Below are 22769 nucleotides of genomic sequence, written 5' to 3' on the forward strand. Positions count from 1 at the left end.
AGGAGGAAGCTCGGAAGCAATACCAGAGGTAAAAGGTTAACTTTGTACCCATGAGGTCTGCTTTAGCTACTGTGAAACTTGAAGAGAAGCATAAGGGAAACAAAAAAGAAAGGCCAAAACCGAGGGTCCAGTAGCCAACAGAATTAGAAGAAATAGAAACACCCCTTAGGAGAAATGATACAATTTCTTTGTTCTAACTGTAACAAACCTAGACATACGACTAAGAACTATAGGAACATGAATAATTGTAACAAACCTAGACATACGACTAAGAACTGTAGGAACATGAATAATTGTAACAAACCTAGACATACGACTAAGAACTGTAGGAACATGAATTGTCCTACTAGTCAGACAAACTTGTTAGAAGGATAGTCACTTGCCATGATCACAGAAGTAAATGTGATTGGTGATTCTAAAGGACGGTGAATAGACACTAGAGCTACGTGTCATGTCTGTCACTACTTTTGTCTTTTCAAAACTTAAAATGAGATTAAAGATAAAAATATTATGTTAGGAGATCACCACTTGATGAAGGTTATTAGTATTAAGGAAGTGAAGCTTAGGTTTACCTTTAGAAAGACCATCACACTAAAATAAGTTTTGCACAAACTCAAAGATAAAAAATTTGATCTTGAGCTATCTCCTTGACAAACCTTGCTTTACTCAGATAACATAGGCGCATCTTTTTCACTTTAATGAAAAACAATGTCTTTGTGGGAAAGGATTATGCCACAAATGACAACATGCAAAAATCAGAGCCAAAGAATATGAGAAATTATATTTTGAGGCTCGATTCATTTCTTTGTATTCCATTTTATATTTCTTTTGTATTAAGTTGTAATATTGACTATATGGCTAAGAGGCCTAAAGTTTTAGTTATGAAATTAATACATTTATTCTACTATTTTCCCATATCTCTTTGACTTCTCACTTTCATCTCATTTAATTAGTTAGTAAACAATGTAATGTGTTATTCATATTAGAGAATCTTGATGTATGTATTATAAGTTTTGCTTAGCTAAATGCAGATATCAATACATTGTTTTATTTGAAAGAAAGATAAGTATATTGACTGTGATCACTTGACACGTGAAAGCTTGCATTTAACTAATCGAATGACCAACAGATTGTAGAAACAAAATCTCATCGCCAAATTCATCCTTAGTATAGGTTACATAAATGTCCAATGTGTGTGGCAAAAAGCATCAAAAGGATGCTCGCCTTAAAATAGGATAAATTGCTTATCGTGCACACAATTTGATTAGGTACAAATTATAGCTTAACTTTAGTATTTGAATCTCGAGAGATGAGCAAGTATGACAAAGGAGCGAAAAGGACGCTCGACTTAATTATGAAGTTAACAGATGTTTTGTATCACCTCGAAGTGTTAATATACAATACATTGCAATCAATTAGTTAAATATTCTTTCATTATATGTCTGCTATATGAGTTCACAATTCAAAATTACATTTCGTCGTCATTTTCCTCTTGCATCGCCATTGTACCTTAGTGTATATAAGTAGGAAAACAATATTGTGCATACTTATATTGTATAAAGTATACCACATAGAGTTAGCTGTGCAATAAACTCAACTAGAACACTAATTTTCTAATTTCAACACTGGACTTATCAGAAAAACCTCTCATCGCTTACACTTGACTATCGAGAGGAAAACTTGTACTACATGCATAACATTAAGAAATTAGCAATGTATAAGTAGGACATGCATCTTTTATCGCACCATCCGATCTTAGTCGCCTACTAAGTCACTTAATTAGAGTTTAGCATGAGATATCTTCGAAGCAATATTATTAATGGAAAATTATGCAACAACCATCTATCAGTTAAAGGTTCTATTATGCCACTTGTAACACGAGGAGACAAGATTACGCGATAAAAGGTGCTAACTTTGCCTCTAAGCGAGGATCATGCTATAAAAGGTATATATCCTCGCCATGCTAGCTACTTATTTTAAGTCTGCTTGAGTACAAGTTTTTCTCACTTGTCTGAGTGTAAGCGAAGTGAGAGGTTTCCTGGATAAGGTAGGATCGAGCACAAGAAATTTCTTATCAATCTCAGTTATAATACCTACTTCAACTTCAAGTGGCATAAATCTATACATTATAAATGTAATGCATTTTAATTTTATTATTTACACCGAGGATTTTTGTAGCAAATGGAATGATTGTGGAATGTGAACTAACTTGAATCACAGAAAGATGTAGGAAGGTCTATGGACTGCAGGCAATTAAAGCCATATGAGATTCCTTGATGCATTATAGATCGTTTAACCATCTTCTAATTAAGGCAAGCAACCTCTCGACGCCTAAACACCACACTTATTCTCCTTTCGAGACATAAATGGTGAAGATAAATCACACGATATATATCTAGGTTTCCTCTCTAATTAAGGCGAGCAACTTCTCGGTGCCTAAATGCCACACTTATTCTCCTTTTGGGACACAAATGATGAAGACAAAATACCATAATGAAGTTTGTTTCTAAACTCTCTTCTCGCGTGTTTAGCGAGGTCTTTCCTACTTACTCTCTCAAGTAGTTGGCGATTAGTGCTTGATTCCTTCTCTTGAAGAGAATCAGGCGTTAGGATTAAGCTTAGGCTAAAAATGACAAGTCTTATAATTAAAGAAACCCTGTCACACCTGTGAAACCCCGTATTTTTTTAAGACCATTGGAAAATGTAAGTTCTTTGAAGTGGTTGGAAGTTTAGGTGTTAAATGAAGTTAAGGATAAAAGTGTCATAAAAAGTGTGTCATGGTTATTGGAAAAGAGAAATTTGGCTAAGTGTAAAAGAAAGAAACATTAGGCGTTTAGAGGTTAGGATAGGCAGCCAATGGACACTAAATAATCTCTAAATGACACCCATTGAGCAGCAAAAGAAGGTTGAGAATTTTTAAGCTATGCGTTTAGGACATGTGTTGGGTGACCAAAATCATAGGAAATAACCTACAAGGACATGTCTAGGCATTTTGGGATGGCTTGACAATCTTGGACATGCTAGGTGAGATGATGGATAGAGAGGTTAGGAAGGGTTGGTTTTGATGGTCATGTGCTAGGCGAGAAGGCATAAGAGGTTAGTTTGACTTGAATAAGTGCTTGACGAAAAAGCATTATGAGGTTATGTGTTGGGTGGAAAGGCTATGAGAAAAGAGTTATGGAGGTTAGTGGGCTAGAAGCAAAGAAAGAGGAAGGCTAGGCGTTTAGGAAAGGCTATGCGAAAAGGCCATAGAGGTTATGCTGTGCAAGAAAGCTTTAGAGGTTAGCTAGGTGTTTTGGCAAGCTATGTGGCTAATTAAGGGCAATCGATTTAAGGCTGATCTAGGCATCTTAAACATGTTACATGTATTTTTACGGTCAAGTTGGAGCTAGAATGGAAGCAGGAGATGTCTTAAGGAAATTTAAGGGTGGAATTAAATAAGGTTTAAGTGTCAATTCATTTTTATGCAAGACTTCCTATAAATATTAACTTCACATAAGGATTTCTCACAACTCACTCGTGCACTTTCTCTCAAACCACTTTTAAAAGTTTAGTAATTGAGTCTATTTTATAGAAGAGGGTTGCGGTAAAAATTGGAGGCGAGAAGATAGGCGTTTTGACCAAGAAAAGGTGAAAATGTCATTTTAGAAGAGAATTTGAGCAAGGTGTACTTCAAGAGAGCTACAGAGCACGTCCATGGGCATTTGGTTCTAAAATGTTGAGGTAAGAAATTTAAGAAAATTTAGAGAAACTTTGTGGAAGGAAGTTTTTCCAAAAGAGTTGAAGATTTAAAGATAGAAGCATTTAAAGTCAAGTCATGATTCTAAGCTAAAAATAGTGTTTTGGGTAGTGGTCGTGTGATATTTATGTATAGGCGTGATGGGCATGACGTTTTGGGTCATAGAGGTTAGTTGACATGTTGCAAGACACGTGGCAAGGTCATGGCATAGCCAAGCGATAAGGCATGCGCGCATGACCTTGCCACGTGTCTTGACAAAGCGAGGCACACAATGGACACTAGGTATGCAACCATGATGTAGGCATTGCCCTTCACTAAGAGGTTAGCACGCAGTAAGGTCCCCAGGCCACGCCCAACTCCATCCACCATGTTAGTGAGCCTCGATGTGCCATTTCTGGGTTGTTTTGGTATTTTGGAAAATTTTAAACGAATTTTTTTTATATTTTCATGATCAAAGGATTAATTGGGAATCAAATGTGGATTTTTTAGATTAAGAAGGTTGTGAAGGAAATTCTCGACAAAGTATTCATTCAAGTACTGTAACACATTGTTGTAAAAGCTATTATTTAACCATGATTTTAAGCTATTCAAGTTGATCATCAAGAAATGTTTAATGATAAATGTTTATTAAACTGATTTTCTCAAAGTTATGCTATGTTGAATGATTTATTGACATGTTATGAAAGTAAAGGAAATGTTTCCATGATTTCAAATGTTTTCTGCTAGCCCAAATATTCCATGAGACCTATTGTATACATGTGGTTTAACTCCATTCTGATGGTAGGGTTGACGAGCTTATAATTTATGGTCCATGAGGAAGGGTATATATTATACCTTAAATGAGGAGGAATATAGCAAAAATTGTTTCTTATTGATTGTTCTATCTTCGGACGAAGAGGTTTAAGACTGCTTGTGGCTATGGAACATTTTCTTACAAAGCTATGCAAATGTTTCAAGTATCATGTTATGAAAAGCTATGAACATCATCCTTATTCATATTACAAAACAAGATATGATCATCATTCTTAATCATAAAACAATAAGTACATGTAATAATAGGAAACATAGACATCACCCTCAAAGCACCACACTATTAGATAACACAAAACTCAAAGTCTCATCGATTGTTATCATCAACTCCTTGAAATCTATGAACAAAATGAGAACAACATTAAAACCAAGAACTCTAACTTTTAAGTCTAAGAACTTTGACACTAGAATTATATCCTTGAAATAAAAACAAAATGTAGGATCTCTATAAAGTATTGGAAGCTTACAAACATACTTTAAGAATTAGTAGATGGTTGCTCACATAGCTATCAAAAGAATAAGAGAGAACACATGGAATGTCATAGTACTTAGATGCCTTTTTTAGAAAAAAAAGACTTTGTTTTAAACAAAATCAATAACTTGTTTAAGAGAACATAGGCTAAAGCAAATGAAAAATCTAAAAGAGTTACTTTATCAACTAATTCTCACCTAAAAGAGCTTGTATCTTTGCTGAGCAAGTTCGAACCTACAATTTAGTTGAAATGCAATACAAATTTATAAAACAAGAAAGCCTTTTAATAGCTAAAGTACAATCCAGGAATTATCATCATAATACAAGTTCAAAATTCAAAATCACGTACAAAAATTCAATTCAAGCAGAAAATTTTACATGGAGATCTGTGGGTTCTGTCAATGATCTATCCCCCGATAGGATCATATTTAAACAAGAAAAATAAGGGGAAGAAGATCTAAACATCAAGATTAAGCACCCATTTCAAAGGAAGAGGAAAGTCAAGGATGTCGCCAACAATATGAATGATGATAAGAGGAGAGAGGGCAGATGGATAAGGGATATTGTTGACGAAATTACACACCTTGAATAACCACATCCCAAAAACGAGCTATTGAAGTGAGACTAGAGAGCCAAGCCACTTAGGTACCATTGGTCATCTCATTCAAACCGACGTGGGAGGTAACTCTATGGTTCCTAACATTCTCCTCCAAAACAGCCCCTTAAACACATGCATAAGGTCAAACTACATAGGGGCAATGACTAGACTCCATCAGGCAAACGCGTTTGTTCATTGATTTTCAGACATCTCTTTCAATCTAAAACAGGTAATCTTACATACATTACTGCACAAACACATTTTGGAAAATTCATGTAGTCAAATAATTTAGATAAGTTCACACAGTTTTCCTTTCAAGTTTTTACCACAGAATGTTTACCAAAACTATGATATTGGATAGCACGTTCATGTCGTCATACATTGACATCTACAATTACATTATCCCACTCACCTAATTCTACAAGAACATACCATATGTATCAAACACAGAGCAAACACAACATGTAAAATGAGTAAAAGATTTAGTATAATTAAAATACCGAAAATTTGTTAGCATCAATCTCAGCTTCCACAGACTGCACACCTGAAGAACAAATACAAGCAAAAGTAGAGTGACAATTATGGTATCAAATTAATGTGATAGAGCTTGGAAGAAGAGTTTCACGGTACTAGCTTGTTACCACGTTGTACTGCTAGATGTTAACTCATCCACAAATGGCATCAGATTAATGTGATAAAGCCTGGAAGAAGAGTTTTATGGTACCAATTTGTCAACAGTTTGTTACCACGTTGTACTACTAAATGTTAATGGATTGAGATCAGCACAAGTGTTTCATCAATATTAAGTCATCTACAAATGTAAAACAATTCAACAGAGTAACATCAGTTGGTGACTGTAAAGTGTAAACTAACATCTTACATTAATTAGAAACTATGAGACATAAATCAATAAGCACAGAAGGTCGCTGAAAATGAAGGTTCGAATACAAACAATAATAGAAGAATTGCCACAAACCCATCTAAGCAGTTCTTACCACCAATCAGTTTCGACCGAGTGGAAGAAATCTACAAGAAAATGTTTCCTTGAAGTCTGACTTCCTAGATGAGGTGAATATTGAAACAAAGCCAGAACAAGCAATTCCTTATTGAAAACATTTCCAAGCCAATCAATCACACAAGGTTACCTCAAAGGCTCGTTAGAAAGAGCACAATTCACCCACTTGGACAACCTCTGCTCGTCAGGGTCGGCCTTAACGGGTTTCTTCTCTGCGTACATACTAAGGTAGCAGTCATGCGACTCAGCCCCTGTTGCACCGCCATCGCCACCACCTCTAAGGACCCTGGTTCTTAAGATTAAGGGAAAAAAGGAGGAATAAGAGAAAACGTAGTGGAACCGAGAAGGGGTTTCCCATTGAGGGTAAAGTAGAAAGACAATGATGCAACCCTTAAGGCGAGTGTTTCAGTGAGAAGAGAGAACTTCAGGTCCTCTAGGGTTTTGGCCAGAGTTTGCGGTAGTCCTCCAGTGGTCACGGGCGAAGTCACGTTGGTAGGTGCTTGGTCACAGGTGGAGTCATGACGGTGAAGGGAGCTGGAGCCGATGTACGACGAGAAGATGATGCGCGGCCAAAGTGGTGGTCTTCTCTGTGATGCGTGGTCGAGAAGAAGAGTTTAGGTGTGTTTGTCTCTGTGATGTGCAGCCGTGAAAGGAAAAGGAGATGAAATTAGGGCTTTAGAGAATTAAAGTAATCGGGAGAAAGAAGTAATAAATATTTAAAAAATGTTTTTTTAAGAAAATGAAGGAAATAAAAATATTTGGACATTTGTATTATTTGACTTTTAAAAAATGGTAAATATAACTAATCTTAACGTTTTTCATTTTACTTGACAGTTTTTAAAATTGTCAAGTATTATAAATCTTCGAGCGTCAAGTATTGTTAGTTTTCTAGTAGTGAATTTTGATGCTAAGCAAAAGCATGGAATTCCTCCACAGCTCTTGTCGGGGGAGGCCATCTACTTTAAACTCAAAGAAAATTATATTTCATGTGGGCATAAGTGTGGCAAGATATTGAATAACAAAGGTGACAATGACTATTGGAAAAGAAGACCAGACTTCTTTGAACTACCATATTGTAAGAACTTGCATGTACGACATTGTTTAAACGTAATGCATATCGAAAAGAATGTATGCAAGAATATAGTAAGAACATTTCTTGATATACTAGGAAAAAGCAAAGATGGGATTAATAATAGATTTGATCTAGTGGAGATGAATATAAGACCAAAATTGGCACCAATGGTCACAGATAATAGAACTTACATACCTGCAGCATGTTATGCATTGTCAAGAGAAGAGAAGTATCGATTTTGTAGACTTTCTCTGAAATTAAAGTTCAAGAAGGGTATTCATCAAATATTAAAAGTCTTGTCGCTTTGGATGACTTAAAACTTACTGGCCTTAAATCGCATGACTGTCACGTTTTAATGCAACAATTGCTTCCAATTGCAATAAACTCAGTCCTACCGAAGAATGTGAGATACACTATAAGTAGACTGTGTTTCTCGGTATTAGAGCTTGATACATTGCAAGAAGATATAGTTATGACTTTACGTATTCTTGAGAAGTATTTTCCACCCTCATTTTTCATAGTTATGGTTCATCTCATCGTTCATCTTGTGAGAGAAGTAAAGTTTTGTGGTCCTGTATATTTGCAGTGGATGTACCCGTCTGAACGATACATGAAAGTGTTGAAAAGTTATGTTCTAATAGAAATCGACCTAAAGGATGCATTGCAAAAGCAAAAATATGTAAGGAGGCTGTTGAATTTTGTTTGGAGTTCATTTCTAGATTAGATCTAATTGGTATTGGATCACTAAATTCAAGGGAAGACAAACAAACCAATAAACCGCTGTTAGCGGGAAAATATGTTCGACCCAATATACAACAATTGAAGCAAGCATATCTTCACATTCCACAAAAACACCGAAGAAGTACATTCATATATAGAGTAAGCATTCTTATGATCATACACCCCCACCATTAAGATTATGCTCTTCACAACACATAATTTTTATTTGCGACCTATTTTGTAGACGACATATGAACCATCTGAAAATGAAAATGGCTACAAATTGAACATAATCGATTATTCGGTGCATGGATACGAGATCAGGTCAATGACTACTTCAAATTACTTGTTGTTTTATTCTTATTAGTTACCAGTCCCAACAACTGACTATTCTTTTTAATAGGCGATTAGTGAATTACATGAAGGAAATGTCGTCTCGAACACAATACGATGGCTTGCACATGTCCCAATCCTAGTGTAATGTCATATGAGGGATATATGATTAACGAATCTTGTAGGTGTCTAATGCAAAGGACAAAAACCCAGTCATTGGTGACATGTCTTTCTATCGGCTGATTCAAGAGATTTGGGAAGTCAGTTACAATATGTTCAATATTGTTCTTTTCAAATGCAAGTATTGAAAATAAGACTGGTGTTCAAATAGACGATTTTCATTTCACATTGGTTGACCTTAGCTGAATCAGACATTCTTCAGATTCCTTCATTATTGCCACACATGGGAAACAAGTTTTTTATGTCTTAGATCCTGTTGATGCAAGATGGTCGATTGTTGTAATGCCACCATAAAAAGTCTTTCTGTACAAATGTGCTAGTGATGACCTTGGAGATATGTTGTCGCACTATCCCCCAGTCTCAAAATGGAATACAACAAGTGACATTGATGAAAGTGGGGATAAATACACTAGACCTGACTGTGACGACAAATGGGTTACCACTTGACTTTCATAAGTATGTAAAGTAAGAGTTGTACTATGTCCTTTTTTTGTCTTGTTTAATATTCATGATCATCGTTGTTGTTTATTTGCAAGACAATGTCAGTTCCAGATATGACTACTTCAAAAACTACTGTTATGAAGTGATAATATTTCATGTTGAAGAGTTTTTTTTTTTTACAACTTCGAACATTGTTGAGTCTTTCTTTTGCTATATTGAAAGTACTATGCATTCTATTATAGTTAGTATGAGTTTTTTCCCCAGCAATCGTTTAAGAACAATTTGTACATTACTTATTTCATTGCCAACATTTGAGACGTTTTGAACTATGAACTTCCTTTTACAGTTTTGAAATTCTTTTTTTCTTCTTACTATTACATCAGTATTGTTATTAACCTTCTTTTGTTTTATGTATGAAACCAGAATTGTAGATATGGTTGATTCGCAAGATGTTGCTATACTAGACAAAAAAGAGGAAAGCAGTACATAAAATAGAAATGTGGTCCAACTGAAATGAAGGAAATAACTCGTGCTAGGAGTGAGGGTCGAAGATTAGTGATTAAATACAATGAGTTTGGTCAACCAATAGGTCAAAATGTAATGAAGTTGAAGAGTTTCATAGGAACGACTATAAGGTTCCATGTTCTGATTACATACTTTGATTGGCCTATGGTGCCAAAAGAAATAAATGACAAAATTTATGAACTAATCGAGGTAACAATCGCCATCAACATTTCAAGCTTTGTAAAATATCCATTTCCATTAACATGTAACATGTTATGTGAATATTATGTAGGTCGAATTTGTAGTAGACCCGAGATCGAAAAAGAGTCACATTCAGAATGCTGGCATATGCTTTCGTCAGTTCAAGTATAGATTGACGACAACATATGTCTTGCCATTTAAGGACAGTGTAGAAAAATTAAAATTTTCGCTAAATGATTACTCCTTCATAGAACAAGAACATTGGAATGAATTTGTTGCATCTCGGTTGAAGGAAGACTTCAGAGTAAGTATGACGATTCCGATCCTTTTTTAAACTTGATTTGCAATTTTATAAGCTCCATATGCTTATTGATTAAATCTATATAATCAAATGTAAAGAAAAAGAGTGAAGAAGTGAAGGAGAAGTGGAAGCAACATAAGTACAACCACCGAGCGTCTAGGAAGAGGTACGCGAATCTTATTGAAGAGTTGGTAAGTTATGATTTGTTATATTTGAATTCTGAATATAGTTACTAATTCTGGTAGTTCAAAGAAGTTAGAAATGTTCACAAGAAAAAATTAAATATCAATGTCCACACACACACACGCACTGATGATACAAGCTTAATTCTTGAAGAGAAATTATTTGCTCCTACTATCACACCCTATGTCCACACAAGCTTAATTCATTTTATTAACTGTTGTTCATTCATTTTGGAATTTGGTACATAATTGTGAGTTTATAAACTCATTGGGATGTTTATAAACTGTTCTTAATCAATTTTTCTCTTTTACTCTCATGAAATTGTGTTTAGAAGAAGGATTTGGTAGTTGTTATTTTGGGCATACTTGTATCTACTCTCTACCATTCGATCTCTGTAATTCACTCTGTTTTCTATCTTTGGGATTTTAATTACTGTAACACCCCGAATTTTTCGAGGTAAATTTTATCGTTTTATGTGAATTTTCGAAAATTTAAAATTTTGGTGTAAATTCTTGGTTGGTTTCGAAGAGGGAAGAAAAAGACATTGAGGGATATGAATTTCTTTAAATTTAATAATGTGTAAATTAATATAATAATAATATAATGTTATTATTTAATATTATTATTATTATTTAATATTATTATTATTATTTAATAATATTATTATTATTATTACTATTATTATTATTATTTTAATATATATATATATATATATTTATTTATTTATTTATTTTTTTAAAAAAACCCTAGTACGCGCGCCTCATCCGTTCTCCTTCTCCTTTTCCGTCTTCAGCTTCGCGAAGCCGACGCTGCCGCCGTCTCCCCATCCTTTCTCTTCCGCATGCGTCTCCGTCTCTGCCTCTATCTCCATCTCTGTCTCCGTCTCCATCTCGGTCTCTGTGGTGGTACCCGTCTCTGTCTCCGTCGTTGGCGATTTCACAACTCCAATGTTCATTCGTCGCGGTCTCACCATTTTCGATCTCCCTCTCGAGCTCACGCAACCAGACGCCGTCGTGCGACCTTCGTCCGACCGTGTCTGCCGACACCCAGTCGCCCATCGCCGCATTGTTCGCCCAACAGCCGATGGCGAACCTTCAATGGTCGTGGATCTCCGGTCTTGCAAGCCGAACCGTGAATCCCAACCGAGCTGAACTAAACCGACCTGAGTCGCGAATTCAAGCTGACCCGAGTCGCGAATCCAAACCAAGTTGAGGCGAGCCGCGAGTCGAGCCGAGCCGAGGATCGAGCCGAGTCGCAAGTCGAGCCAAGCAGCGATCCAAGCCGAGCCGCAAGCTGATCCAAGTCGAGCCGAGCCGCGAACTGACCAACCCAAGTCGCGAGCCGAGCCGAGCCGATCACTTCCAAGCCAAGCTGAGCTCCCTGTTCACCAAGCCACCTAAGCCTTCGTTTCTCCACTTCGGGTCACGGTGAGTCTTCGGTAAGGATTATTTTGGTGAATTTCCAAATGTTGCTATAACCACTTCGAGTTTTGATTTTGGAGTAAGACATAGTCCTACCTTTCCTTCCTTGAAGGTATTAGGGAGTTGACGCTCAAGTTCTCGGGTTCCGCGGCAGGCTTAATTGGAGATAACTCTCCTTTTCTCGGGTAAGTCAACGGATGTTGCTTAGGACCATTTAAAAATGACTTTTACTAGTGTCATCGTTTAAACCCTTGTGATTTCGTTTAGGTGGATTCGTTGAGCGTGGACTCGATCAAGGGGCATAACCAAGTTTCAGGTAAGGGATTTCCTACTACTGGATCTCGGATCGAGGCTGGAAACGTAGAAATCCATAGGGGATTATACGTTAGTAACTGTACTGAATGAATTGACGCATGTTTGACTATTAAATATCACTTTTATGCTCTTGTCTGATTAAAGGTAACGTGACCGCAAATTGTAGCTTGTGTGCCATCGTGAGTAATGAGTTGTTTACGGATAGACACCGATGCCCGGACGTTCTATGTATTGTAGTTATGTTAATGGGCTATGTTGTGAACTGGAACTGTATGTCGATGGACTTAAAAGTCTTAAGGTTAGGTTTGTGGTAGTCTATTGTCTGGATATTGGTTATGGAGTTATGCCGTGGAAGGACTATGAGTCCGATTCTGATTTGACTGGTTGACTAGATCTAAAGAATATCACAATGATGTGTGAATTGGATACGCATGTAGCAACTGAGGATATGGTTGTTTAAACCTATACTATCTGACTGGCGAAGTCTATGACGAGATTGTAATATGAACGTTGTCGGAGTGTGACTGTTGTAGACGGTTTAATATGGACTGAGGGGTAACAGTTAGCTTCTTCTATGGGGTAGTGTACCTTACTAATATATGTATCCTTCGGGATCACTAGACTGATACGTGCATCCTTCGGGATCACTAGACTGATATGTGTATCCTTCGAGATCACTAGACTGATATGTGCATCCTTCGGGATCACTAGACTGATAAGTGTATCCTTCGGGGTCACTAGACTGATACGTGCATCCTTCGGGATCACGAGACTGATGTATGCGTTCTACGAAACCACTAGACTGTTTATGTAGGGTACCCCTGAATAGGAAGTTAACTGTTGTTCCCTAACGGGCCCAGTAGTGGGTCCCTTACTAGGTATATTTTATACTCACCCTTTTTCCTCTTTAACTTTTCAGGTAAGGGTACAGCGAGGGGCAGACCGACGAGGGGCAAGAAGGATGCGTGAAGGCCATATGGGCGCGTCTGGTTTTCTTTATGCTTCTGCTGATGTATTTTGTTACCCGTTATTTTCATTGTTGGATCGAGTCATGTTTAGAATATTTGGTTTGTGGTTTTGTTGTTGATGAGTTGAGTACTATATTTTGGAACTCTCGTGATGGTGATTTAAAATAGGGCCCAAAACTATTTTTTTGTGATATTTCTAAAACATTTTTAATGAGTCGTAACCGATCCTTTATGAGTTTGTGTGTTTTGTGGTCGAGTCTTAGTATTGAGTAGTGACCTCAGCTTAGTCCAGAAAGTTGGATCGTTAGAATTACAAACTCTTCTGCCACAAATGAGATACTTATCAATTCATTTCATTGTGTTATAGAGAGAAGTACTTTTCTGTCAATTGATGCACATTTTTACTTCATGATATTTGTAAAGCTCTTGCAGTTGCTGTGTATTATTTTAACTTTAGCTTGGTGTTTGAACTTTAAATAGAAAGCGTAGTCGTCAATCCAATTGGTCGATCCATAGTTTGTAAACAAGCTCATATGGATCGTAAAGGACAGATTCTTGATGAATAGGCGAAGGAAGTTGTGAATCTTATAGTAAGTAATTGCATTTTTTCTATTTCTTTCTATATGCAACTAATAATTTTCACTTTTTTAGGATGAACTCGTAGCCACCCAAAAGACAAGTAATGCTTTAGGTGAGGAGAATATTCTAACACACGCTTTGAGTGTGGTAAGGATCGACCTGGAATAGTCTGTGGTGTGGGGAAGTATGTCACGAAGAAAAAGTACTTCCATACCACAACACAACAAAAAAAAATTCAAAAAGATGATGAGAAGCCCAATTTTAAAGAACGTGATTGAATGACTAAAAGAATTAAAGAGTTGAAGGCCGAACTGTTGAAAATGAAAGAAAAGGATGATTGCGTAGGTGTATTAAAAGAAGAACCAGGTATGGGTTCTAAAGGAAAATCATCTATCGAAGGGGCTGAAAATCTCAACAAGTTTGAAGTTATATCCAATGATTTAGAATCACAAAAAGATGTAGAGGATGTGATTGAATTTAATGAAGAAATAAAGGTATGTTTTTCTACAGACCCGTAATCCATAACGTTACATGTTCTATATATATACTGTCCTTACCATTAACTTTGATTCCTAAAGGTGAACATAGTGAAGGACGATGAATAGCTAGAAGGTGTGACATTAGAGAAAATGAAGGTTAGTGAATCAAAAGTTTAACTTCATTCGATAATTAAACTCGTTTTGGGTATACATATTTAACAAAGTCTTCCAAATAGGTTGGAATCCTGTGTAAGTTGGCGTTCGAAACGAAAGAACATGTCATCGCATGGGGGACCATATTTGATTCGGATGTAAAAGGTGACAATGTTAAAGTTGCAGTAGATGTCATGGTGGATGAGGATTGTGTAATTCTCATTCCATCAAAGCAAGGGATCTACAAAATATCCAGGAAGTAGGTTCACACATATGTGGCCACGACATCTTGTCATTACTGACAATATAAAGGTAATGCATTTTTTGTTGAATGATATCCATGTCGCAGTTTATATTAATCCTAATTGTAATATTTTTAGTAGATGGAGTATGGGGAATTTAGTAAGGATATGGCCACATTCACACCCACACCAATTCAAACTACTCCAGTTGCCCTACAATTCTTACTACGAATTGTTGAACATGTGGGGTCAACAATTGAAATCACCACACCATTTGAGGTATTTGGGGTCCAAAGAAAATGTTGCATAATGATTGAGTCGTGAAGGATTTCTCTTCTATGCGCCCAATAGCTACCGCTTGCCTTGATGCGTACATAATGTAAGATATGTTATTACAGCATTACTGTTCAGTAAATATGTTTGAAATTTCTTTTCTTTCATTGTCTTTTTAATGCACTTGTAGGTATCTATACACACTTATGGAATCAACAAAAACTTTGAATCTATACAAGTTCTTTGACACTGGGTCTATTAGTTGTGGGAATTCTAAAGAAGAACGTGCCGAATTGTTGACTGCTCAATTACTTGGCACAGATTATGATTAACTCTTATCAATTCCTTATAATTCTGGGTATCTGGATAACCTAAAGTAAAGAATTCAAATTTTTTATTGTAGTAGTCTACTATGTAGTTTTATTGTTTCACACGTATATTTAGAAAGCACTAGACTTTGGTTGTAATAAACCGATCGAAGGGTGCTACCTTTTAGATAGACCCTTTGAAAAACTGTATTGACCAAGATATATCTGAAGTAGTTGAAATGTATTTGATATTTACTTATTACGTTACTTCCTTTTTTCTTTATGCCACAGTACTTTAAGTAGGTAAAAGCTCGATATTCTTTTGTAGGTCGTTCAACATAATGAAGAAGAAAAAACCAAATTAGAGAATCGTGAAGGTATGTGAATATCTATGTTACTATAGTTGTAAATTAATTTTTATTTTTAATATAGGTTAAGTCTTTTGCATGTGTATCCACAGTGTCCTAAGCAATCAGGAGTAGTAGAATGTGATTATTACGTGATGCGATTTATGACATCATATTGTCAAAGAGTACTTCTATCATAGATATAAACGTAACAGTTTTAAAACTATCGTGCATGTATAATTTATTACGAAATGAAACTCATTTAAAACCACTCTATTATCTACAAATGAAAGGTTCACCCCGTACTTATACACATGATGACATTGATTGTATAAGGTCCGAGTGGGCAGAGTTTGTAAGGAAACACGTATATTGTGCTTAGGATAAGATTATTAATTAACTTTTTTGAATATTTTGTCACATATTTTTGTGGATATAAATGTTTTCTCGGTTAAGGTACAAACGAACCCTATAGGTACCACAAAAGATGCTTTTGATGAATTAAATGAAAGAAGAAGAAGGCAGTTTTGTGTTCGAGCTGCCATGAAAAATACAGTATTGGATATTAAGACTGAGAAAGATCTGTTATAGGAAAATTTTGTCAAGAAGAATCCTGGTTGAATTGAAGAGCTCACTTTAATGATGAAGGCAAATCAGAGATCTTAATATCAATGAGGTAAAATTATCTTAGAGGTTAGTAAAATGCAGTTTTTGAAGCTGATTTGATTGTATATGTGCATATGTTGTTGGTCTTCTATTTAAATGGAAACTAAAGAATTCTGTATGTGCTATGTTGGATGGTGAACGTTTTGTATTAAGTTAACTAGTAGTGTGTATGTGAATGTGTTGTGTTGTGTATGTGCTGTAACTTGGTAGATATATGATTTGTAAAACTATCTGCAACTAGAAATGTATGCTGCAAGAGCCTCGGTTTTGTAGCATGAATTTGCTTAGTCCACGCAAACCATAATGAGAAGAAGAATAAACACTATACCAAACATTCTGTGGATTGAATGCCCCCACAAGGTTGTGTAGCCATGATTTTAGACCACTATTGCCTTCTTAATGTATTGAACATTTGTATGTGCTGTGTTATTGAAGTGAATGTGCTGTGTATGTGAATGTGTTGTGTATGTGAATCTGTGTATGTGAATGTGCTGCAGTTAAATGAATTGAATGTAAACCTTTCTTATATTCTTATCTTGATATGCAGAGTCATACTCTAAAATTTTATTTTGTTTTCTTACTAGGTTTTGCAAGAATTCATTGGAGCAATGAAGCCATATTTGCGGCAATTAATTGATTTATAGGCCTTTTGTAGGTTTGGTAGCAAAATTTTGGTTCAAACGTACTTATTTATTTGTTGGTACCAAAACATGTATGTTCATTCTATCATTATACAAACCCTTTGCCAACAATTATACAAATGTTACAAAGTGTATGTTAATGTATGTATATTAAAGCATTCACGGTTTATTTCCATATGGATGTGTTGTATATTACTTTGTGCTTGAATTGGTCTGTGTAATGGCAGGGGACAAAAAAAAAAAAAAAAACGGGCAAGAAAAACAGGGATTGAAAAATATTGACATTTGAATTTAAAAAAAATTGTTATGAAGAAGGTATTCTTGATAGTCAATTAAAGTCATGGTATGTGAAATGATGATAGTTAATCATCATAAAATATAAATAATAACATTTATTATCTGTTATAAAATATAAATAATGACAGTTATTATCTGTCATAAAATATAAATAATGACAGTTATTATCTATCATTAAATAAAAGATTCGTGACATTTATTTTCTGTAATGAAAAACACTTATCGTGCCAACTTTTTCAAACTGTCATAATATACATTTGATGATTGCTGGAACAATGATTGCAAATAACTGTCATTAAATTTAACTATGACAACGTTTAATTGTCATTGTTGGCCCTTTTTCTAGTAGTGACTTTAATAAATTCATTATTCACTCACAAATACAAGCTTAAGTCCTTGGTTTATAGATTTTTCCGATCTCTTCTTGACTTGAGATAATGGTAAAATAATCCATTTAATTTCCCTTAACCATGAAAATATCAAAGTTTACTCAGAAATTCCAAAAATCACTAAAAGGCCCCCAAAACACCTCCTAACACATGCTGGTGCATAGTGATGGGTGATAGGGCCCTGGTCACGTGTGCTGAGTTGCTTGCATGCTAATCTTGTGCACAGGCACATCACATGCCTCATCTAGCCCCATGCTTGGCATCTCGCATGGCCCTCTTACACATAGAGCTTACTAAATGCCCCCTTGGCCACGTGCACCTTACACGTTGCTTGCCTTGTGTATAGGTTGTGTGTCCAACATCAGCCTCAACGCATCACTAACCTCATGATAACACATACACCCATCTCGCCAAGCATAACTTGTCACTTGGCCAGCCTCCACCTTTGCCCAGAAACTGATTTTTCGTATAGAAATATCTTAACTAAAAATCCACAACTATTTTAAGGAAACTTTCTTTTACAAAGTTGTTTTAAAAACTTACCTTATTTACCTCAAAATTTCAGCTCCTAATTCCAAATGATTTCCTTTGTAGTTTTCTGAAAGTGCACCTTGTTTAGATTGCTCTAAAATTGACCTTTCTTCCTTTCTTCCTTTCTTTAATTTAAACTTAACCCTCCCTTGCTCAAATTTGTCCAACAATCCTAGTATAGAAACTAAGCTCAATTTGTGAACTTTTGAGAGTAATTTCAGCCAAAACGCACCAGGGAATTGGGTGAAATATCTTGCTGAAGTTACCTATTTATACTGAACCCTGTATGGACCTTTATTGACAACATCTACTCGTCGAAATTTAACTTAAGCATATTGAGGACTCCTGTAAAGTACTTCACCAACTCCGCCTCTTCAGCCTCTTGCTTAACCAAAATGCCTAGGTGTCCAACAACAAACCAAACGCCTAGTATTAAATTCCTAACTAACCTCTAAGCATGGCCGCAAGTCACTCTTCTTCCTCGCGTGCAAGGTTGCTCACGTGACACCAAGCCGTCGTAGCCTTCTTGCCTAGCCTCTTAACACTGAAATAATCTCTAATTGACAAGCTGTAACGCCCCGAAGTTCGAGGTAAAATTTTAGCATTTTAAGTGAATTGTTCGAAAATTTGAGTTTTGGTAAAACGATAAAATAATAATATAATATTGATTAGATTATTATTATCGGGAATTATTATTACAATTTTTAATGTTAATATTTTCTTTTTATTTATTTAAAATAAATATTAATATTCTTATTTAATATTATTATAATTAATTAATATTAATATTCTATTATAAATTTATATTAATTTTATTCAATATATATATATATATATCATTATTTATTTTTATTATATTTAATAATAATATTATTATTATTATTATTATTTATTTTTATTACATATATATTTATTATTATTTATATATATATATATATATATATATTTAAAAAAAAAAAGAGAGGAAGAAACCCTACGCGCGCGAGCCCATCCATTTTCGCCTTCTCCCTTGCGCCGCCGCACGACCCCGAGGCTTTCTTCTCCACCGCCTTCACGAAGCGCCGCCGCCATCTCTTCTTCTTCTTCTTCTCTTCGGCTTCTTCACCCGACGACCACAGACGCCATCCGTACGCCTTCGACGACCGCCCGTTTTTCCCCATCCATTTCCGATTCCTTCTCGGCCTCACACAGCAGTAGATCTGCCGCCGCTCGTCGCCGCTCCACGAAACAGCCAGCTGCGTTCCTCGTGCGTCGTCCGCGAATCGCCGCCGCCATCGCTCGCCGGGGGAAAATCGATCACCGCGGCTGCCGTTTTCATCCAACCCGACCCGGTTCCAAGCTGACCCGACCCAAACCCGTTTCCAGTCCGAGCCACACACAAATCCGGGTGAGCCGAGCTGAGTAAGCCGAGCCGAGTGAGCCGAGTGAGCCGAGCCACGATCCGAGCCGCGAGCCGAGTGAGCCGAGCAGCGAGCCGAGCCGCGAGCCGAGTTGAGCCGAGCCACAAGCCGAACTGTGAGCCAAGGCCAAGCCGAGCCGAGCCGAGGTGGAGCCGAGCCGAGCCGAGCCGAGGTGGAGCCGAGCCGAGCCGAGCCGAGGTGGAGCCGAGCCGAACGCCTTCAAGTCGAGCCGAGCTCCTTGTTTCACCAAGCCACCTAAGCCTTCCTTCCTCCGCTTCGGGTCACGGTGAGTCTTCGGTAAGGATTGTTTTCGATGAATTCCCTAATGTTGCTACATTCGATTAGAGTTTGAATATTGGAATAAGATATGGCCCTACTTTTCTCCTTTGAAGGTAGTACAGAGTTGACGCTTGAGTTCTCGGGTCTCGCGGTAGGCTTGTTTGGAGGTAGTTTTCCTTTCCTTGGGTAAGTCAACGGATGTCGCTTCTGACTTTTTTAAAACGACTTCTACTGAAGTCATCAACTAAAACCTTCGTGTTTCGTTTAGGTTGATCCATTGAGCGTGGATTCGATCGAGGGGCATAACCGAGTATCAGGTAAGGGTTTTCCTACTACTGGACCCCGAATCCAGGCTGAAAACGTAGTAATCCACAGGGGATTACACGTTAGTGACTGTACTGAACAACTGTATGCGTGTTGACTGTTAAGCACTGTTATTATATTTTGTCTGATGTAAAGATACTGTGACTGCTTGATTACTACGTACTGAACCGTAGACCAATGATTACTACGTACTGAACCGTAACTTCAAGGTCCATCAACAAAAAATCTCAATCTACAATTAGCAGTCACAGTATCTTTACATCAGACAAAATATAATAACAGTGCTTAACAGTCAACACGCATACAGTTGTTCAGTATAGTCACTAACGTGTAATCCCCTGTGGATTACTACGTTTTCAGCCTGGATTCGGGGTCCAGTAGTAGGAAAACCCTTACCTGATACTCGGTTATGCCCCTCGATCGAATCCACGCTCAACGGATCAACCTAAACGAAACACGAAGGTTTTAGTTGATGACTTCAGTAGAAGTCGTTTTAAAAAAGTCAGAAGCGACATCCGTTGACTTACCCAAGGAAAGGAAAACTACCTCCAAACAAGCCTACCGCGAGACCCGAGAACTCAAGCGTCAACTCTGTACTACCTTCAAAGGAGAAAAGTAGGGCCATATCTTATTCCAATATTCAAACTCTAATCGGATGTAGCAACATTAGGGAATTCATCGAAAACAATCCTTACCGAAGACTCACCGTGACCCGGAGCGGAGGAAGGAAGGCTTAGGTGGCTTGGTGAAACAAGGAGCTCGGCTCGGCTTGCCCTTACTGGGTATGTTTATACTCACCCTTTCTCTTCTTTAACTTTTCAGGTAAGGGCACAGCGAGGGGCAGACCGACGAGAGGCAGGAAGGACGCGTGAAGGCCATATGGACGCGTCTGGTTTTCTTATCGCTTCCGCTATGTATTTTGTCAGAATATTTTGACTTGTGATTTTGAACTGGTGACTTGAGTTTTTATTTGTGACTTTTGATTGATTTAAAATAGGGCCCGAAACTGTCTTTTTGTAAGGTTTCTAATGCTTTAATGAATCGTAACTGGTCCGTTTTAAATTCTTGTTGAATGGTCGAGTTTTGGTATTTAGTAGTGACCTCAGCTTAGTCCGGAAAGTTGGGTCGTTACAGTTGGTATCAGAGCCTAAGTTTTAGGTTCTGTAGACTGGCTTATAATGTGAGTCTGTGTTTTGTGTCCTTATGGCTGAAACGATCCTTGCCGCTCGTCAGGTACACTCCTATGAAAGTATATGTATAACTCTACATGCATTACCTTACCTAAGTTAAACTGCAAATTCAATTACCATTTATGACTAAAGGGATCGTTGGTGGTTGTTAGGGAAATGCCGCCAAGGAGAGGTGCACGTAGGGGTGGCCGAGGAGGCCGAGGAAGGGGAGCAGGACGCGTCCAACCTGAGGTGCAGCCTGTAGCCCAAGCCCCTGACCCGGCTGCGCCAGTTACTCATGCGGACCTAGCCGCCATGGAGCAGAGGTTTAGAGATTTGATTATGCAAATGCGGGAGCAGCAGAAGCCTGCCTCGCCAACTCCGGCGCCAGCTCCAGCGCCAGCTCCAGCACCAGCTCCTGCTCCAGCTCCGGCTCCAGTACCAGTTGCGCCCCAGTTTGTGCCGGATCAGTTGTCAGCAGAGGCTAAGCACCTGAGGGATTTCAGGAAGTATAATCCCACGACGTTCGATGGGTCTTTGGAGGACCCCACCAGGGCTCAGATGTGGTTATCGTCCTTGGAGACCATATTCCGTTACATGAAATGCCCTGAGGATCAGAAAGTTCAGTGTGCTGTTTTTATGTTGACTGACAGAGGTACTGCATGGTGGGAGACTACAGAGAGAATGCTAGGTGGTGATGTGAGCCAGATCACGTGGCAGCAGTTTAAGGAGAGTTTCTATGCGAAATTCTTCTCTGCTAGTTTGAGAGATGCCAAGCGGCAGGAGTTTCTGAACTTAGAGCAGGGTGACATGACAGTGGAGCAGTATGATGCGGAGTTTGACATGTTATCCCACTTCGCTCCCGAGATGATAGCGACCGAGGCGGCCAGAGCTGATAAGTTTGTTAGAGGCCTCCGACTGAACATTCAGGGTTTGGTCCGAGCTTTCAGACCCGCTACTCATGCCGATGCACTACGCCTGGCAGTGGATCTCAGTTTACAGGAGAGGGCTAACTCGTCTAAGACCGCTGGTAGAGGTTCGACATCGGGACAGAAGAGGAAGGCTGAGCAGCAGCCTGTTCCAGTGCCACAGCGGAATTTCAGATCAGGTGGTGAGTTTCGCCGCTTCCAGCAGAAACCTTTTGAGGCAGGGGAGGCTGCCAGAGGGAAGCCGTTGTGTACCACTTGTGGGAAGCACCATCTGAGCCGTTGCTTGTTCGGGACCAGGACTTGCTTTAAGTGTAGGCAAGAGGGTCATACAGCTGATAGATGCCCGTTGAGACTTACGGGGAACGCACAGAATCAGGGAGCAGGTGCTCCACATCAGGGTAGAGTCTTTGCTATCAACAAGACTGAGGCTGAGAAGGCAGGCACGGTAGTGACAGGTACGCTCCCAGTGTTGGGGCATTACGCCTTAGTT

At 37.9% G+C, this 22769-nt stretch overlaps 2 long non-coding RNA genes across 5 annotated transcripts; one reads left to right on the top strand and one right to left on the bottom strand.

The window, feature by feature from the left end:
* Window positions 1-4687: 4687 nt before the first annotated feature.
* LOC103502052 (uncharacterized) lies at window positions 4688-7324 on the bottom strand. 4 transcript variants are annotated; one of them, XR_007815792.1, is made up of 6 exons: window positions 6765-7324; window positions 6615-6678; window positions 6261-6430; window positions 6120-6163; window positions 5219-5255; window positions 4688-4887 (listed from the first exon to the last, which is right to left on the bottom strand). It is a non-coding gene; the product is annotated as an uncharacterized LOC103502052 (long non-coding RNA). The 4 variants fall into 4 exon arrangements; XR_007815789.1 differs by having other exon boundaries at window positions 6615-7324; XR_007815791.1 differs by lacking the exon at window positions 6615-6678 and having other exon boundaries at window positions 6765-7323.
* A 12811-nt stretch (window positions 7325-20135) lies between these two features.
* On the top strand, window positions 20136-21157 carry LOC127144420 (uncharacterized). The gene is made up of 2 exons (XR_007816043.1): window positions 20136-20174; window positions 21004-21157. It is a non-coding gene; the product is annotated as an uncharacterized LOC127144420 (long non-coding RNA).
* Window positions 21158-22769: the final 1612 nt, after the last annotated feature.

This window comes from Cucumis melo, chromosome 12 (assembly GCF_025177605.1).
Source record: "Cucumis melo cultivar AY chromosome 12, USDA_Cmelo_AY_1.0, whole genome shotgun sequence".
NCBI lineage: Eukaryota > Viridiplantae > Streptophyta > Magnoliopsida > Cucurbitales > Cucurbitaceae > Cucumis > Cucumis melo.